Source organism: Nasonia vitripennis, assembly GCF_009193385.2.
Source record: "Nasonia vitripennis strain AsymCx chromosome 1 unlocalized genomic scaffold, Nvit_psr_1.1 chr1_random0005, whole genome shotgun sequence".
Classification (NCBI taxonomy): domain Eukaryota; kingdom Metazoa; phylum Arthropoda; class Insecta; order Hymenoptera; family Pteromalidae; genus Nasonia; species Nasonia vitripennis.
In genome coordinates, this window is record NW_022279591.1 from 4,434,597 (window position 1) to 4,453,764 (window position 19,168).

At 36.7% G+C, this 19,168-nt stretch overlaps 1 protein-coding gene across 3 annotated transcripts in view; it reads left to right on the forward strand.

Annotated features, from left to right (window-relative positions):
• The first annotated feature begins 5,512 nt into the window (after window positions 1-5,512).
• The window catches only part of LOC100114548 (mucin-17), an 85,046-nt gene continuing 71,390 nt past the window's right edge, over window positions 5,513-19,168 (forward strand). For 2 of the 3 annotated variants that reach the window (XM_032601304.1, XM_032601301.1), the window contains exons 1-5: window positions 5,513-5,528; window positions 5,623-5,655; window positions 5,784-6,033; window positions 6,139-6,208; window positions 6,442-6,576. The gene's annotated coding sequence lies outside the window, so the exon portion shown is untranslated. Of the gene's footprint in view, window positions 5,529-5,622; window positions 5,656-5,783; window positions 6,034-6,138; window positions 6,209-6,388; window positions 6,577-19,168 lie in introns of those variants that run through there. The other variant, XM_032601302.1, reaches the window with a different exon arrangement.

Consider the following 19,168-nt stretch of genomic DNA (forward strand, 5'->3'; position numbering starts at 1 on the left):
GCCGGCATGTCGGTCTCCGACTCGGAGTGCGCGAGGGAATTGGAGGATATTGCGACATCAGACTCTGAGGATGTCTTTGTTTTTCGAGCTGTTTCTATCGCGGATGTAGTCCTCGCCGTCTCCCATTTCTCCTCGCGCGCTGCGGGTGAGGATGGCATCCCACTTGGGGTTATAGCCAAGTCCCTATTATCGGCCCGAGACTCGTCAACTTATTTAATTACTCTCTCTCTCTCGTGCGGTGTTTTTCCAGGCGCTTGGAAGAGGGCTCACTTAGTGCCCCTGAAGAAGACCATCTTGAGCTTTTTGTTGAAGGTCCTTGAGAAAATCGTCCACTCACAACTCATGGAGTTTCTCGAATCAAACGACATCCTGAATCCACTCCAGGCAGGCTTCAGGCGTTTCCACAGCACTCAGACCGCGTTGCTTAAGCTCACGGAGGATATTCGCCGCGGCATTGATGGTGTCGAAGTACTTGACGCTAGTAAAAATAAAAAATTTTCGAAACTTGTGACGTTTCTTCTCTTGTTTGACTGTAGCAAAGCCTTCGACGCCACCTCTCCTACCAGATTGCTTCGTAGACTGATTGAGTTGGGGTTTTCCAGAAGTGTGGTCCTGTGGATTAAGTCTTATATCTTTGACAGGCAACAAAAAGTTGTTACTAAGTCCCTCGGACAGTCCGACTGGCTTTCAACCAATCTTGGGGTTCCGCAGGGCTCCGTTCTCTTCAGTCTCTACATAAACAACATCGCGGAGACACTAGACACCAGTCACATCAAGCATCTGCTTTATGCAGACGACCTCCAAATTTACACGCAGGTGGAGACGTCTGAGTTTGACCTTGGTATCGCGCGCTTGGCGGATGCAGCTAGAGCAGTGTCGGCGTGGGCGGGGGCCTCTGGCCTCCATCTGAACGTTCTGAAGACTAAGGCTATTTTCTTTGGATCTGATTACAACGTTAATATACTGAACGGCCTTGGTCTTCCGGGCATGGAGATGGGAACTGGGGCTCTGGTCCCCTTTTCTAACACGGTGAAGAACCTCGGAGTGGTCATGGACTCCAAGCTCTCCTGGAAGCCCCACGTCGAGTGTATCACGAAGCGAGCTAATCGCGCACTTTACGGCTTGAAATTTTTTCGTGCTTGTACCACCGAGGCCCTGCTCAAACAGCTAGCGAAGGCCCTTATTATTCCTCATTTGGATTACTGCTCGCTTGTGTACCTTGACGTGTCAGGGGAGCTTCGGGTTAGATTGCAGCGCCTTCAAAATGCATGCGTGCGTTATATCTGTGGGGTCAGCAGGTACGATCACATCACCCCTCACCGGGTGAAGTTCCGATTGCGTACTGTGGAGCAGCGTGTGGATTACTTCTCCTCGTGGCTTCTTTATAAAATAATTTGTATTAAGAGGCCTTCTTACCTCTGTGACCTCTTTATTAAGAACTCTGCTCGTACATCTGCCAGGGGTGAGGGCAGAGAGTTGGTCGTACCTCGCTCTCGCACGGACGTGGGTCTCCGCTCTTTCAGGGCTCGTGAAGCGAGGCTTTGGAACGCCTTACCTCGTGACGTAAAGAGGGTACCTTCGCTGAATGCGTTCAGGACAGCGATGAGAAAGTTCCTATCCGCATCCAACTTTATTCTTACTTGATAATGTATATACTTATTTAAAATGTTCACATATCTGTTACATTAATTTTATGTATGTCGACTTGCATACTCGTATGTGTGATGACTCTGTCTCTGATCAGCGGCTTTAAAGCGCTTTTTGTTGAAGGTCCTTGCCTCGCTGTATTGTATTTATTAATTTTTTTATTTATTTATTTTTTGTTAATCAGAAATAAACGTATATCTATCTATCTAACCGTATTTTTTGTTAATCAGAAATAAACATATATCTATCTATCTAACCGTATGACCCTGTAACCCCAGACCCTATAACCTTATAACCCCGTAGTCCTATAAACCGCTAACCCGGTGGCCTTATGTGCCCACAACCACTACTCCTAAAACCTTATCACTCCATAACCCTATGACCTATATAATATCGAGTTATAGGGTCATAAGGTGATAGGATAAAAAAGTAATGGGGTTCGCGGTTTATAGGATTATGGGATCATAAGGTTATAGGGTTAGGGGTTTATAGGATTATGGTTTTACGAATTTAGTGTAAGAGTCGGTGGATTTTAGTAGATTTTGGAGTGTTTTTTTTGAGGTTATGTACAAGCCCTGATGTGCCTGGGTTAAACCGACCTCGGATTCGGATTTAGTGACCCCAAAAACATATTTTTATTCCTAAGACACAAACCAAATATTGTATTACTTTTAATTTTCAGATGATAAACAACCGAAGCTGGAGGAACTAAACAGTGATTCCAGTATCCTAGATTTTGGCTTCGATCCTTTTTGTAAGTTGCATATATAACATGATTTTTATAGGGTTATGACATTTAGTTTAAAAGAAGTGGAAGATAATAATGGTCAATTCAAACAATCAAGCGGGGAAAAGTAGGTGATTTTATTCTAATCCTGATACAGTATTGCCAAATTCATTGCATGAATAATATAATTAAAAAACGCAAAAATATTTTTTCAAAAATCAAAAAATAGAGATAAAAATGGCCATTATTGTGGAAATAAAATGAAATTCCCCCAAATCTTAAATCCTAAAACAGAAATACCTATCAAATTTTATTGATATTGACCTCGGTCTTCCAGAAATCTGATGGTATACGTACACGCACAAAAACACGCATTCGCATATTAACACACACACGCACACGCACACGCACACACCCACACACACTTTCACACACACACACATCTATCCATGCAGACATTTTCTAAAACCGTGATTCGAACTGCAAACACCTCAAAACGCATTTCTAACCTGTTTTAAGCGAAGCTAAAAATTTTACTATTACAAAATTTTCTTCAAGAGAAAGCAATAATTGATTATTGTTCATAAATTTTATTTTTCTAGCTTCTACAGACAAAAAGGACGAAAATCTTATAATTGAAACAGAGTTCGAGGTGGATCCATCATTCACCAATGGAAAAACACATTCTACAATAGTATCGAATGGTACAATTTTGATCTGCACACAAGCATATTATTTTATTAATAATACTAGGGGTGTTCCCCCCCTGCTTACTTCGCTCACCAACCCCCATTGTAAACGTTAATTTTTAGCTAAGTGGCGAACGAGAATTAACTATTTCTCAAATGTAAATATGAACTTTAAAGCTACTTAAGTAACAAACGATACTGTCAACTGTATGAATGCTAAGACATTGATCTAGCTGACAGTATCGCCTTGTAAGCGTGCAATTTTTAGAATCGGATTGACAATATCGCCTTGTGAGCATGTAACTCTTTTCCATTGGTATCGACGTGTCACACATAATAAATAGAGCATATCGCCGCCGCCACTGCCGCTGCCGCTGGTTCAAGAATAACAATGTAAAAGCATAGTAAGAATAGCTATGCGATAAAACTTTCAGTTTTTATTTTGTTCAGACACAGAATTTTTAGAAATAAGTTCTATAAGATTGGTTAAAGAGATTAAAAAAAAAAAATAACATCGACGAATCGCAGAAAATGAATAGAACGATAAATCCTTGTTCATTGTGTTGTTATTTTTACAGTTGTTAAGACGAAAGGTAGTAATTTAAAAAATTAAATTTGAAATATAACGTTATTTTATATTAAAATTTTGGGGAACGAAACAATGAACGAAGATCCTCGGAAAATTTTTATATTCATATTATTTAATGAAAGAAAGGAATTCAGGGGGAGCAAATGAAGGGAGGAACTAAGGGGGAGAAATTTAGGAAGAGGAATTAAGGGGAAGTAAATGATGGGCAGGAATTAACGGGAAGTAAATTAGGGGGAGAAATCAAGGGAGAAAATTCTTGAACCGGTGGCCGCGGCATAACGTTTTTTTATAATATAATAATTATTTAATTTTAATTTTTCTAGAATCAATTGAAGAGGAACATTTTGCTGGTTTTCCTAGTCATTCTACCCATTTAATAAAGGGAATGTCTTTACCTCGTGTCAGAATAGAGAGACTAATTCTGCCGAAAAGCAAGAGTACGTATTCCTTATTCAAATAAATAATATTCATTCCTACTACAATCTCCATACTCAGTCTCAAATAACACTTAAAATCCTTGGTATGCAATATACTATTTTATATTCTGCTATTGCCTTTTAGCTATTATTAAAAAATGGTTACTGGATACTTTTTTTGAAACATAATAAAAAAAGAAAATTAAATACTGTACGATTGTAAAACTGTTTTAATTAGATAGATATAGTACATTGTGCAACTAGGGGGGAAATTAGATTTTTCTAGCGAGGATGATGTTTGAGCACGCGGTCCCGTATTCTGGTCACTGTTATTTCCATAAAACATTCCGATTTTCTCTTTCTGAATCTCGGAGGAGAAACCGTTAGATCTCCCCGAATCGGGTTATCCGAGGTATTCAAAATTAATAAACACAACGATTCTCCTTTCTATTATTTATTCACAAAAATTAATTGACAACTCGCGCATTCACTCATAGGCTCTCGATATCTCTTTTTCTCGAGTCAATTCTCGCGCCACCGCGTCAGCGAAGGCTCTCGTCGCCGCGCGCCTCGCGCACGCTCGTTCTCTCTCCCCTCTAGCACGCGCTCAACGGCACCGAATGGCCCGCGATTCTCCGAATCGGCCCAAACGCTTTGTCTCTCGACTTTCGCGCTTTTCTCTATTTTCACGGTTTTCGGTCGCGTTTTCAAATGACTTGCGATTAGAAATAAGTTAATTGATAACGACTCGAATGCCTCTGCAGGTTTTTATTTGGCTTCTACTAAGAAAAGAGGAAAAAGTTCGGAATTTGATGAGACAATGGACGAGGTACCATCATTCTCAACTGTAATATCTTCTGAAAAAACAGGAAAAAGTTCGTGATTTAATAAGACAATGGACGAGGTCCCATTATTCTCAACCGTAATATCTTCTGAGAAAACAGGAAACAGTTCGGGATTTAATAAGACAATGGACGAGGTACCATCATTCTCAACCGTAATATTTTCTACGTAGTTAGAACTGAGTGGTAAACTTTTTATCTATCTGTTCTTAAAATTTACTTCTTAATTTTTGAGGGCCACATTTTTGTACTGGACTTGCAATTGGTATCAATATGTTTCTATTGATTTTTTAGGTCGCTGATCACGAATCCAGTATCAAAATTTGAATATTCAAAATATGGCGACTATTTTAGGTTAGAATAGCCATATTGGATCCGCCATTTTGAACAATCCATTTATACAAATTTTCATAAGATTACCTTAAAAACGCTGCCCAAGACCGAATTTATTCGAAAAAATTGAAAATTTTCCGTCCTTGATTGTTTGTAAATAATTAAATAAATAAATTTTCAATCAAAGTATTACAAACCCTAAGTACTAATGATGATGTAGAAGTTTATACGAGAGCGATTGAGCTGAAAACGGTCGCGATATGTTGATACGCTGCCCCTCAAAGGGTTAAAATACATTATTTTCTTAAATTACATTCTTAAAATGTACTCTCACGTCATTTGATGAGAGAAATACTACTCATCAAAATATTTTTTCTAGATTCTTTGACGAATAGAGATGATCTTAACAAAGGTGCGTATTTTTTTCTCTTTATTATACAATTATCAGTACTACAATAATTTTAAAAAATGTTTGTGTAAATATTTCTGACAACATTGAAATTCTTTTAATAGTTGCATTTTTTTATTTTCTCATTTCAGACAGCATTAATAGGCACACTCTACCCGTAATTCCTCTTGAGATGCCGCCAAAGGTAAAGCCACAGACACTGCAATCGGAAAAACAACGCGATAAGCAGAAAACAGACGCAGGATCTGTTGTTTTGAAGACACCGAAGGAGTCAAAACAAAACAAGCCACATTCGAGGATGAAGAACTGCGGACTAAGTCTGTGACTCTCATCGGGCCCGTCTCTGACAGAGAACCTATCCATTCACAAAATAAAGAGAATGTAAGAATAATTTATTTAAAATAAAATTGTTTTATTCACTTCTTTAATTTAAAAATTAAAACGTATAATTACGCAATTTTTTGATGCTTTATTTATAATTTTCAGCTAATTTTGGTTGAGAGTAACAGGATTTGTGCATCAAAAATTAAAATAGAAGAAGAAAACGAAGAACAAAGTGAGTTGATTTTTTATTTGAATTTCTATAAATTTATGATGGGTGTCCCATTTTAATATATATAGCTAAATAACGTGCAATGGAATCAAAAAATGTTTTAGACAAAAGTTGTTGGGTATTGAGGGACTGACTCTTCTATGACCTTCAACATGTCCTTGACCGTAATTTTCAAGGTCATTTAAAGGTCAACTTCAAAATCTGGCGCTAAAATTTCCCTAATGCCTCATTTACAGCAACAAGTGCAAACCCTGCTGAACCAAAATCAACTTTACGAAGCAAAAGATATAAAAAACTACAACCGACTGGTGATAAAACTGCTGAAATTGATTTTGATGATGATGGAAGTTCGCTAGAAGCACCTAAAAGCGGTAAATAATTAATAAATATTTATTAACATGTTTATGTTTATTTTGACCATATACATACGCCTTATAAAGGCATCCTATAGAGACAAATTTAGTTGTGTGTACATAGGAATGGTACATAGAAGAAAACTTAAAACCTAAGCTTAAAAGCTAAATAATATACGAAAAAATGTCATTCGATTTACTTCATTTCAGTACATAGAAATTACGATGGATATTTATTCGCCTTGTGCATAGTAGTATAGTTTAGAAGCTGAGTAAGAATCTATCTTCAAAGTTTATAAAAAATATTTTTGGTGACAGTTAACACTATATTAAAAGTACATTTTTTAATTTTATTCTGTGGAAAATTTGGCTTCTCTCCTCAAAAATTTGTATACATTTTTTTTGGTGTATTTATTTGAAACTAAAAATTTTATTTAAACAAAGTTCCATTCAGAAAATATGCAAATTTGAAGAATTACGATTTCTAAATTTTACTTATTGCTCTTATCTGTAACAGCAAATAATAACGTAATAATTGTTATAATATTATTGTTGTTTTAGCGGACAAGATACACAAAATCATATATTCAAAAATTTATAATAAAAATATTTATAAAAAGTTATATATTTTCGTTCTTTTTAATAGAAATTATATTCTGAAAATAAACTTGGTTGTTATCTTTAAGATACATTGGAGAAAGCATTTCATTACTTCAATTACAATAGATTCTTATACTTGAGATACTCCTATCAAAAACGAGTTTTTATTTTTAGAAAGAGATGTGTCTTACTTCTTTTAACTTGTCGTATTTCTGCATTTAATAGAGATCCGAGATATTAAAGAGAACATAATTTGGTCTCTTCTTCAGCATTACTAGCTATTGCCATTAATTATTACAAAGGGGTATACTGAAAATAAATTAATCCGTATGACTTGACGGTACCAAATTGAGATGGACCTGATGTTGTCCTCATCTCGTAACTGATACTAACTCAATGCACAAACCAATTAAAAACATTTCAGGAGGTCCGATGATCGATAAGTGATAATGTCGCTGTAATCGCGTGCCTTCTAGCGTCCAGCTACATTACCGAAAAAAAAGTTTGATTTATGATTTAGCATCGCTAGTTACGTTGTCATTATCTAGCAAGAAAAGGTATACTGATACTAAATTAAGCCATACTTTTTGTAGTACTATATTAACATTGACCTGATGTCGTCCTAATCCGGTAACTGATTCTAATATATTTCTTATTGATGCGCGCATTGTCGTCCCTACCCTGTAACTGATGCTAGGTTATGTTCGGATGCTTATTAAAGAGAACATAATTTGGTCTCTTCTTCAGCATTACTAGCTATTGCCATTAATTATTACAAAGGAGTATACTGAAAATAAATTAATCCGTTTGACTTGGCGGTACCAAATTGAGATGGACCTGATGTCGTCCTAATCCCGTAACTGCAACTAACTCAATGCACAAACCAATTAAAAAATATTTCAGCACGTTCGATGATCGATAAGTGATAATGTCGCTGTAATCCCGTCCCTTTTAGCGTCCCGTTACATTACCGAAAAAAAAGTTTGATTTATGATTTAGCATCGCTAGTTACGTTGTCATTATCTAGCAAGAAAAGGTATACTGATACTAAATTAAGCCATACTTTTTAGTAGTACTATATTAACATTGACCTGATGTCGTCCTAATCCGGTAACTGATTCTAATATGCTTCTTATTGATGCGCGCATTGTCGTCCCTACCCTGTAACTGATGCTAGGTTATGTTCGGATGCTTATTAAAGAGAACATAATTTGGTCTCTTCTTCAGCATTACTAGCTATTGCCATTAATTATTACAAAGGGGTATACTGAAAATAAATTAATCCGTATGACTTGACGGTACCAAATTGAGATGGACCTGATGTTGTCCTCATCTCGTAACTGATACTAACTCAATGCACAAACCAATTAAAAACATTTCAGGAGGTCCGATGATCGATAAGTGATAATGTCGCTGTAATCGCGTGCCTTCTAGCGTCCAGTTACATTACCGAAAAAAAAGTTTGATTTATGATTTAGCATCGCTAGTTACGTTGTCATTATCTAGCAAGAAAAGGTATACTGATACTAAATTAAGCCATACTTTTTGTAGTACTATATTAACATTGACCTGATGTCGTCCTAATCCGGTAACTGATTCTAATATACTTCTTATTGATGCGCGCATTGTCGTCCCTAACCTGTAACTGATGCTAGGTTATGTTCGGATACTTATTAAAGAGAACATAATTTGGTCTCTTCTTCAGCATTACTAGCTATTGCCATTAATTATTACAAAGGGGTATACTGAAAATAAATTAATCCGTATGACTTGACGGTACCAAATTGAGATGGACCTGATGTTGTCCTAATCCCGTAACTGCTACTAACTCAATGCACAAACCAATTAAAAAACATTTCAGGAGGTCCGATGATCAATAAGTGATAATGTCGCTGTAATCGCGTGCCTTCTAGCATCCAGTTACATTACCAAAAAAAAGTTTGATTTATGATTTAGCATCGCTAGTTACGTTGTCATTATCTAGCAAGAAAAGGTATACTGATACTAAATTAAGCCATACTTTTTGTAGTACTATATTAACATTGACCTGATGTCGTCCTAATCCGGTAACTGATTCTAATATACTTCTTATTGATGCGCGCACTGTCGTTCCTACCCCGTAACTGATGCTAGGTTATGTTCGGATGCTTATTAAACAGAACATAATTTGGTCTCTTCTTCAGAATTACTAGCTATTGTCACTAATTATTACAAACAGGTATACTGAAAATAAATTAATCCGTTTGACTTGGCGGTACTAAAATCTGATGGACCTGATGTTGTCCTCATCCCGTAACTGATACTAACTCAATGCACAAACCAATTAAAAAACAATTCACGAGGTCCGATGATCGATAAGTGATAATGTCGCTGTAATCGCGTGCCTTCTAGCGTCCAGTTACATTACCGAAAAAAAAGTTTGATTTATGATTTAGCATCGCTAGTTACGTTGTCATTATCTAGCAAGAAAAGGTATACTGATACTAAATTAAGCCATACTATTTGTAGTACTATATTAGCATTGACGTGATGTCGTCCTAATCCGGTAACTGATTCTAATATACTTCTTATTGATGCGCGCATTGTCGTCCCTACCCTGTAACTGATGCTAGGTTATGTTAGGATGCTTATTAAAGTGAACATAATTTGGTCTCTTCTTCAGCATTACTAGCTATTGCCATTAATTATTACAAAGGAGTACACTGAAAATAAATTAATCCGTTTGACTTGGCGGTACCAAATTGAGATGGACCTGATGTCGTCCTCAGGACGTTCGATGATCGATAAGTGATAATGTCGCTGTAATCCCGTCCCTTCTAGCGTTCAGTTACATTACCGAAAAAACAGTTTGATTTATGATTTAGCATCGCTAGTTACGTTGTCATTACCTAGCAAGAAAAGGTATACTGATACTAAATTAAGCCATACTTTTTAGTGGTACTATATTAACATTGACCTGATGTCGTCCTAATCCGGTAACTGATTCTAATACACTCCTTATCGATGCGCGCATTTTCGTTCCTACCTCGTAACTGATGCTAGGTAATGTTAGGATGCTTATTAAGGAGAACATAATTTGGTCTCTTCTTCAGCATTACTAGCTATTGCCATTAATTATTACAAAGGGGTATACTGAAAATAAATTAATATGTATGACTTTGCAGTACTAAATTGAGATGGACCTGATGTCATCCTAATCCCGTAACTGCTACCAACTCAATGCACAAACCAATTAAAAAACATTTCAGGAGGTCCGATGATCGATAAGTGATAATGTCGCTGTAATCCCGTCCCTTCTAGCGACCAGTTACATTACCGAAAAAAAAAGTTTGATTGATGATTTAGCATCGCTAGTTACGTTGTCATTACCTAGCAAGAAAAGGTATACTGATACTAAATTAAGCCATACTTTTTAGTAGTACTATATTAACATTGACCTGATGTCGTCCTAATCCGGTAAATGATTCTAATATATTTCTTATGGATGCGCGCATTGTCGTCCCTACCCCGTAACTGATGCTAGGTTATGTTAGGATGCTTATTAAAGAGAACATAATTTGGTCTCCTCTTCAGAATTACTAGCTATTGTCACTAATTATTACAAACAGGTATACTGAAAATAAATTAATCCGTTTGACTTGGCGGTACCAAATTGAGATGGACCTGATGTCGTCCTAATCCCGTAACTGCAACTAACTCAATGCACAAACCAATTAAAAAACATTTCAGGAGGTCCGATGATCAATAAGTGATAATGTCGCTGTAATCGCGTGCCTTCTAGCATCCAGTTACATTACCAAAAAAAAGTTTGATTTATGATTTAGCATCGCTAGTTACGTTGTCATTATCTAGCAAGAAAAGGTATACTGATACTAAATTAAGCCATACTTTTTGTAGTACTATATTAACATTGACCTGATGTCGTCCTAATCCGGTAACTGATTCTAATATACTTCTTATTGATGCGCGCACTGTCGTTCCTACCCCGTAACTGATGCTAGGTTATGTTCGGATGCTTATTAAACAGAACATAATTTGGTCTCTTCTTCAGAATTACTAGCTATTGTCACTAATTATTACAAACAGGTATACTGAAAATAAATTAATCCGTTTGACTTGGCGGTACTAAAATCTGATGGACCTGATGTTGTCCTCATCCCGTAACTGATACTAACTCAATGCACAAACCAATTAAAAAACAATTCACGAGGTCCGATGATCGATAAGTGATAATGTCGCTGTAATCGCGTGCCTTCTAGCGTCCAGTTACATTACCGAAAAAAAAGTTTGATTTATGATTTAGCATCGCTAGTTACGTTGTCATTATCTAGCAAGAAAAGGTATACTGATACTAAATTAAGCCATACTATTTGTAGTACTATATTAGCATTGACGTGATGTCGTCCTAATCCGGTAACTGATTCTAATATACTTCTTATTGATGCGCGCATTGTCGTCCCTACCCTGTAACTGATGCTAGGTTATGTTAGGATGCTTATTAAAGTGAACATAATTTGGTCTCTTCTTCAGCATTACTAGCTATTGCCATTAATTATTACAAAGGAGTACACTGAAAATAAATTAATCCGTTTGACTTGGCGGTACCAAATTGAGATGGACCTGATGTCGTCCTCAGGACGTTCGATGATCGATAAGTGATAATGTCGCTGTAATCCCGTCCCTTCTAGCGTTCAGTTACATTACCGAAAAAACAGTTTGATTTATGATTTAGCATCGCTAGTTACGTTGTCATTACCTAGCAAGAAAAGGTATACTGATACTAAATTAAGCCATACTTTTTAGTGGTACTATATTAACATTGACCTGATGTCGTCCTAATCCGGTAACTGATTCTAATACACTCCTTATCGATGCGCGCATTTTCGTTCCTACCTCGTAACTGATGCTAGGTAATGTTAGGATGCTTATTAAGGAGAACATAATTTGGTCTCTTCTTCAGCATTACTAGCTATTGCCATTAATTATTACAAAGGGGTATACTGAAAATAAATTAATATGTATGACTTTGCAGTACTAAATTGAGATGGACCTGATGTCATCCTAATCCCGTAACTGCTACCAACTCAATGCACAAACCAATTAAAAAACATTTCAGGAGGTCCGATGATCGATAAGTGATAATGTCGCTGTAATCCCGTCCCTTCTAGCGACCAGTTACATTACCGAAAAAAAAAGTTTGATTGATGATTTAGCATCGCTAGTTACGTTGTCATTACCTAGCAAGAAAAGGTATACTGATACTAAATTAAGCCATACTTTTTAGTAGTACTATATTAACATTGACCTGATGTCGTCCTAATCCGGTAAATGATTCTAATATATTTCTTATGGATGCGCGCATTGTCGTCCCTACCCCGTAACTGATGCTAGGTTATGTTAGGATGCTTATTAAAGAGAACATAATTTGGTCTCCTCTTCAGAATTACTAGCTATTGTCACTAATTATTACAAACAGGTATACTGAAAATAAATTAATCCGTTTGACTTGGCGGTACCAAATTGAGATGGACCTGATGTCGTCCTAATCCCGTAACTGCAACTAACTCAATGCACAAACCAATTAAAAAACATTTCAGCACGTCCGATGATCGATAAGTGATAATGTCGCTTTAATCCCGTCCCTTCTAGCGACCAGTTACATTACCGAAAAAAAAGTTTGATTTATGATTTAGCATCGCTAGTTACGTTGTCATTACCCAGCAAGAAAAGGTATACTGATACTAAATTAAGCCATACTTTTTAGTAGTACTATATTAACATTGACCTGATGTCGTCCTAATCCGGTAACTGATTCTAATATACTTCTTATTGATGCGCGCACTGTCGTTCCTACCCCGTAACTGATGCTAGGTTATGTTCGGATGCTTATTAAACAGAACATAATTTGGTCTCTTCTTCAGAATTACTAGCTATTGTCACTAATTATTACAAACAGGTATACTGAAAATAAATTAATCCGTTTGACTTGGCGGTACTAAAATCTGATGGACCTGATGTTGTCCTCATCCCGTAACTGATACTAACTCAATGCACAAACCAATTAAAAAACAATTCACGAGGTCCGATGATCGATAAGTGATAATGTCGCTGTAATCGCGTGCCTTCTAGCGTCCAGTTACATTACCGAAAAAAAAGTTTGATTTATGATTTAGCATCGCTAGTTACGTTGTCATTATCTAGCAAGAAAAGGTATACTGATACTAAATTAAGCCATACTATTTGTAGTACTATATTAGCATTGACGTGATGTCGTCCTAATCCGGTAACTGATTCTAATATACTTCTTATTGATGCGCGCATTGTCGTTCCTACCCCGTGACTGATGCTAGGTTATGTTAGGATGCTTATTAAAGTGAACATAATTTGGTCTCTTATTCAGCATTACTAGTTATTGCCATCAATTATTACAAAGGGGTATACTGAAAATAAATTAATCCGTATGACTTGCCGGTACCAAATTGAGATGGACCTGGTGTTGTCCTCATCTCGTAACTGATACTAGGTCAATGCACAAACCAATTAAAAAACAATTCACGAGGTCCGATGATCGATAAGTGATAATGTCGCTGTAATGCCGCCCCTTCTAGCGACCAGTTACATTACCGAAAAAAAAGTTTGATTTATGATTTAGCATCGCTAGTTACGTTGTCATTACCTAGCAAGAAAAGGTATACTGATACTAAATTAAGCCATACTTTTTAGTAGTACTATATTAACATTGACCTGATGTCGTCCTAATCCGGTAAATGATTCTAATATATTTCTTATGGATGCGCGCATTGTCGTCCCTACCCCGTAACTGATGCTAGGTTATGTTAGGATGCTTATTAAAGAGAACATAATTTGGTCTCCTCTTCAGAATTACTAGCTATTGTCACTAATTATTACAAACAGGTATACTGAAAATAAATTAATCCGTTTGACTTGGCGGTACCAAATTGAGATGGACCTGGTGTCGTCCTAATCCCGTAACTGATACTAACTCAATGCACAAACCAATTAAAAAACATTTCAGGACGTTGGGTGATCGATAAGTGATAATGTCGCTGTAATCGCGTGCCTTCTAGCGTCCAGTTACATTACCGACAAAAAAGTCTGATTTATGATTTAGCATCGCTAGTTACGTTGTCATTACCTAGCAAGAAAAGGTATACTGATACTAAATTAAGCCATACTTTTTAGTAGTACTATATTAACATTGACCTGATGTCGTCCTAATCCGGTAACTGATTCTAATACACTCCTTATCGATGCGCGCATTTTCGTTCCTACCTCATAACTGATGCTAGGTTATGTTAGGATGCTTATTAAAGTGAACATAATTTGGTCTCTTCTTCAGCATTACTAGCTATTGCCATTAATTATTACAAAGGGGTATACTGAAAATAAATAAATCCGTTTGACTTGGCGGTACCAAATTGAGATGGACCTGATGTCGTCCTCAGGACGTTCGATGATCGATAAGTGATAATGTCGCTGTAATCCCGTCCCTTCTAGCGTTCAGTTACATTACCGAAAAAACAGTTTGATTTATGATTTAGCATCGCTAGTTACGTTGTCATTACCTAGCAAGAAAAGGTATACTGATACTAAATTAAGCCATACTTTTTAGTGGTACTATATTAACATTGACCTGATGTCGTCCTAATCCGGTAACTGATTCTAATACACTCCTTATCGATGCGCGCATTTTCGTTCCTACCTCGTAACTGATGCTAGGTAATGTTAGGATGCTTATTAAGGAGAACATAATTTGGTCTCTTCTTCAGCATTACTAGCTATTGCCATTAATTATTACAAAGGGGTATACTGAAAATAAATTAATATGTATGACTTTGCAGTACTAAATTGAGATGGACCTGATGTCATCCTAATCCCGTAACTGCTACCAACTCAATGCACAAACCAATTAAAAAACATTTCAGGAGGTCCGATGATCGATAAGTGATAATGTCGCTGTAATCCCGTCCCTTCTAGCGACCAGTTACATTACCGAAAAAAAAAGTTTGATTGATGATTTAGCATCGCTAGTTACGTTGTCATTATCTAGCAAGAAAAGGTATACTGATACTAAATTAAGCCATACTTTTTAGTAGTACTATATTAACATCGACCTGATGTCGTCCTAATCCGGTAACTGATTCTAATACACTCCTTATTGATGCGCGCATTGTCGTCCCTACCCCGTAACTGATGCTAGGTTATGTTAGGATGCTTATTAAAGTGAACATAATTTGGTCTCTTCTTCAGCATTACTAGATATTGCCATTAATTATTACAAAGGAGTATACTGATAATAAATTAATCCGTTTGACTTGGCGGTACCAAATTGAGATGGACCTGGTGTCGTCCTAATCCCGTAACTGATACTAACTCAATGCACAAACCAATTAAAAAACATTTCAGGACGTTGGGTGATCGATAAGTGATAATGTCGCTGTAATCGCGTGCCTTCTAGCGTCCAGTTACATTACCGACAAAAAAGTCTGATTTATGATTTAGCATCGCTAGTTACGTTGTCATTACCTAGCAAGAAAAGGTACACTGATACTAAATTAAGCCATACTTTTTAGTAGTACTATATTATCATTGACCTGATGTTGTCCTAATCCGGTAACTGATTCTAATACACTCCTTATCCATGCGCGCATTTTCGTTCCTACCTCGTAACTGATGGTAGGTAATGTTAGGATGCTTATTAAAGAGAACATAATTTGGTCTCTTCTTCAGCATTACTAGCTATTGCCATTAATTATTACAAAGGGGTATACTGAAAATAAATTAATCCGTTTGACTTGGCGGTACCAAATTGAGATACACATGATGTTGTTCTCATCCCGTAACTGATACTAACTCAATGCACAAACCAATTAAAAAACATTTCAGGACGTTGGATGATCGATAAGTGATAATGTCGCTGTAATCGCGTGCCTTCTAGCGTCCAGTTACATTACCGACAAAAAAGTCTGATTTATGATTTAGCATCGCTAGTTACGTTGTCATTACCTAGCAAGAAAAGGTATACTGATACTAAATTAAGCCATACTTTTTAGTAGTACTATATTAACATTGACCTGATGTCGTCCTAATCCGGTAACTGATTCTAATACACTCCTTATTGATGCGCGCATTGTCGTCCCTACCCCGTAACTGATGCTAGGTTATGTTAGGATGCTTATTATAGTGAACATAATTTGGTCTCTTCTTCAGCATTACTAGCTATTGCCATTAATTATTACAAAGGAGTATACTGAAAATAAATTAATCCGTTTGACTTGGCGGTACCAAATTGAGATGGACCTGGTGTCGTCCTAATCCCGTAACTGATACTAACTCAATGCACAAACCAATTAAAAAACATTTCAGGACGTTGGGTGATCGATAAGTGATAATGTCGCTGTAATCGCGTGCCTTCTAGCGTCCAGTTACATTACCGACAAAAAAGTCTGATTTATGATTTAGCATCGCTAGTTACGTTGTCATTACCTAGCAAGAAAAGGTATACTGATACTAAATTAAGCCATACTTTTTAGTAGTACTATATTAACATTGACCTGATGTCGTCCTAATCCGGTAACTGATTCTAATACACTCCTTATCGATGCGCGCATTTTCGTTCCTACCTCATAACTGATGCTAGGTTATGTTAGGATGCTTATTAAAGTGAACATAATTTGGTCTCTTCTTCAGCATTACTAGCTATTGCCATTAATTATTACAAAGGGGTATACTGAAAATAAATAAATCCGTTTGACTTGGCGGTACCAAATTGAGATGGACCTGATGTCGTCCTCAGGACGTTCGATGATCGATAAGTGATAATGTCGCTGTAATCCCGTCCCTTCTAGCGTTCAGTTACATTACCGAAAAAACAGTTTGATTTATGATTTAGCATCGCTAGTTACGTTGTCATTACCTAGCAAGAAAAGGTATACTGATACTAAATTAAGCCATACTTTTTAGTGGTACTATATTAACATTGACCTGATGTCGTCCTAATCCGGTAACTGATTCTAATACACTCCTTATCGATGCGCGCATTTTCGTTCCTACCTCGTAACTGATGCTAGGTAATGTTAGGATGCTTATTAAGGAGAACATAATTTGGTCTCTTCTTCAGCATTACTAGCTATTGCCATTAATTATTACAAAGGGGTATACTGAAAATAAATTAATATGTATGACTTTGCAGTACTAAATTGAGATGGACCTGATGTCATCCTAATCCCGTAACTGCTACCAACTCAATGCACAAACCAATTAAAAAACATTTCAGGAGGTCCGATGATCGATAAGTGATAATGTCGCTGTAATCCCGTCCCTTCTAGCGACCAGTTACATTACCGAAAAAAAAAGTTTGATTGATGATTTAGCATCGCTAGTTACGTTGTCATTACCTAGCAAGAAAAGGTATACTGATACTAAATTAAGCCATACTTTTTAGTAGTACTATATTAACATTGACCTGATGTCGTCCTAATCCGGTAAATGATTCTAATATATTTCTTATGGATGCGCGCATTGTCGTCCCTACCCCGTAACTGATGCTAGGTTATGTTAGGATGCTTATTAAAGAGAACATAATTTGGTCTCCTCTTCAGAATTACTAGCTATTGTCACTAATTATTACAAACAGGTATACTGAAAATAAATTAATCCGTTTGACTTGGCGGTACCAAATTGAGATGGACCTGGTGTCGTCCTAATCCCGTAACTGATACTAACTCAATGCACAAACCAATTAAAAAACATTTCAGGACGTTGGGTGATCGATAAGTGATAATGTCGCTGTAATCGCGTGCCTTCTAGCGTCCAGTTACATTACCGACAAAAAAGTCTGATTTATGATTTAGCATCGCTAGTTACGTTGTCATTACCTAGCAAGAAAAGGTATACTGATACTAAATTAAGCCATACTTTTTAGTAGTACTATATTAACATTGACCTGATGTCGTCCTAATCCGGTAACTGATTCTAATACACTCCTTATCGATGCGCGCATTTTCGTTCCTACCTCATAACTGATGCTAGGTTATGTTAGGATGCTTATTAAAGTGAACATAATTTGGTCTCTTCTTCAGCATTACTAGCTATTGCCATTAATTATTACAAAGGGGTATACTGAAAATAAATAAATCCGTTTGACTTGGCGGTACCAAATTGAGATGGACCTGATGTCGTCCTCAGGACGTTCGATGATCGATAAGTGATAATGTCGCTGTAATCCCGTCCCTTCTAGCGTTCAGTTACATTACCGAAAAAACAGTTTGATTTATGATTTAGCATCGCTAGTTACGTTGTCATTACCTAGCAAGAAAAGGTATACTGATACTAAATTAAGCCATACTTTTTAGTGGTACTATATTAACATTGACCTGATGTCGTCCTAATCCGGTAACTGATTCTAATACACTCCTTATCGATGCGCGCATTTTCGTTCCTACCTCGTAACTGATGCTAGGTAATGTTAGGATGCTTATTAAGGAGAACATAATTTGGTCTCTTCTTCAGCATTACTAGCTATTGCCATTAATTATTACAAAGGGGTATACTGAAAATAAATTAATATGTATGACTTTGCAGTACTAAATTGAGATGGACCTGATGTCATCCTAATCCCGTAACTGCTACCAACTCAATGCACAAACCAATTAAAAAACATTTCAGGAGGTCCGATGATCGATAAGTGATAATGTCGCTGTAATCCCGTCCCTTCTAGCGACCAGTTACATTACCGAAAAAAAAAGTTTGATTGATGATTTAGCATCGCTAGTTACGTTGTCATTATCTAGCAAGAAAAGGTATACTGATACTAAATTAAGCCATACTTTTTAGTAGTACTATATTAACATCGACCTGATGTCGTCCTAATCCGGTAACTGATTCTAATACACTCCTTATTGATGCGCGCATTGTCGTCCCTACCCCGTAACTGATGCTAGGTTATGTTAGGATGCTTATTAAAGAGAACATAATTTGGTCTCTTCAT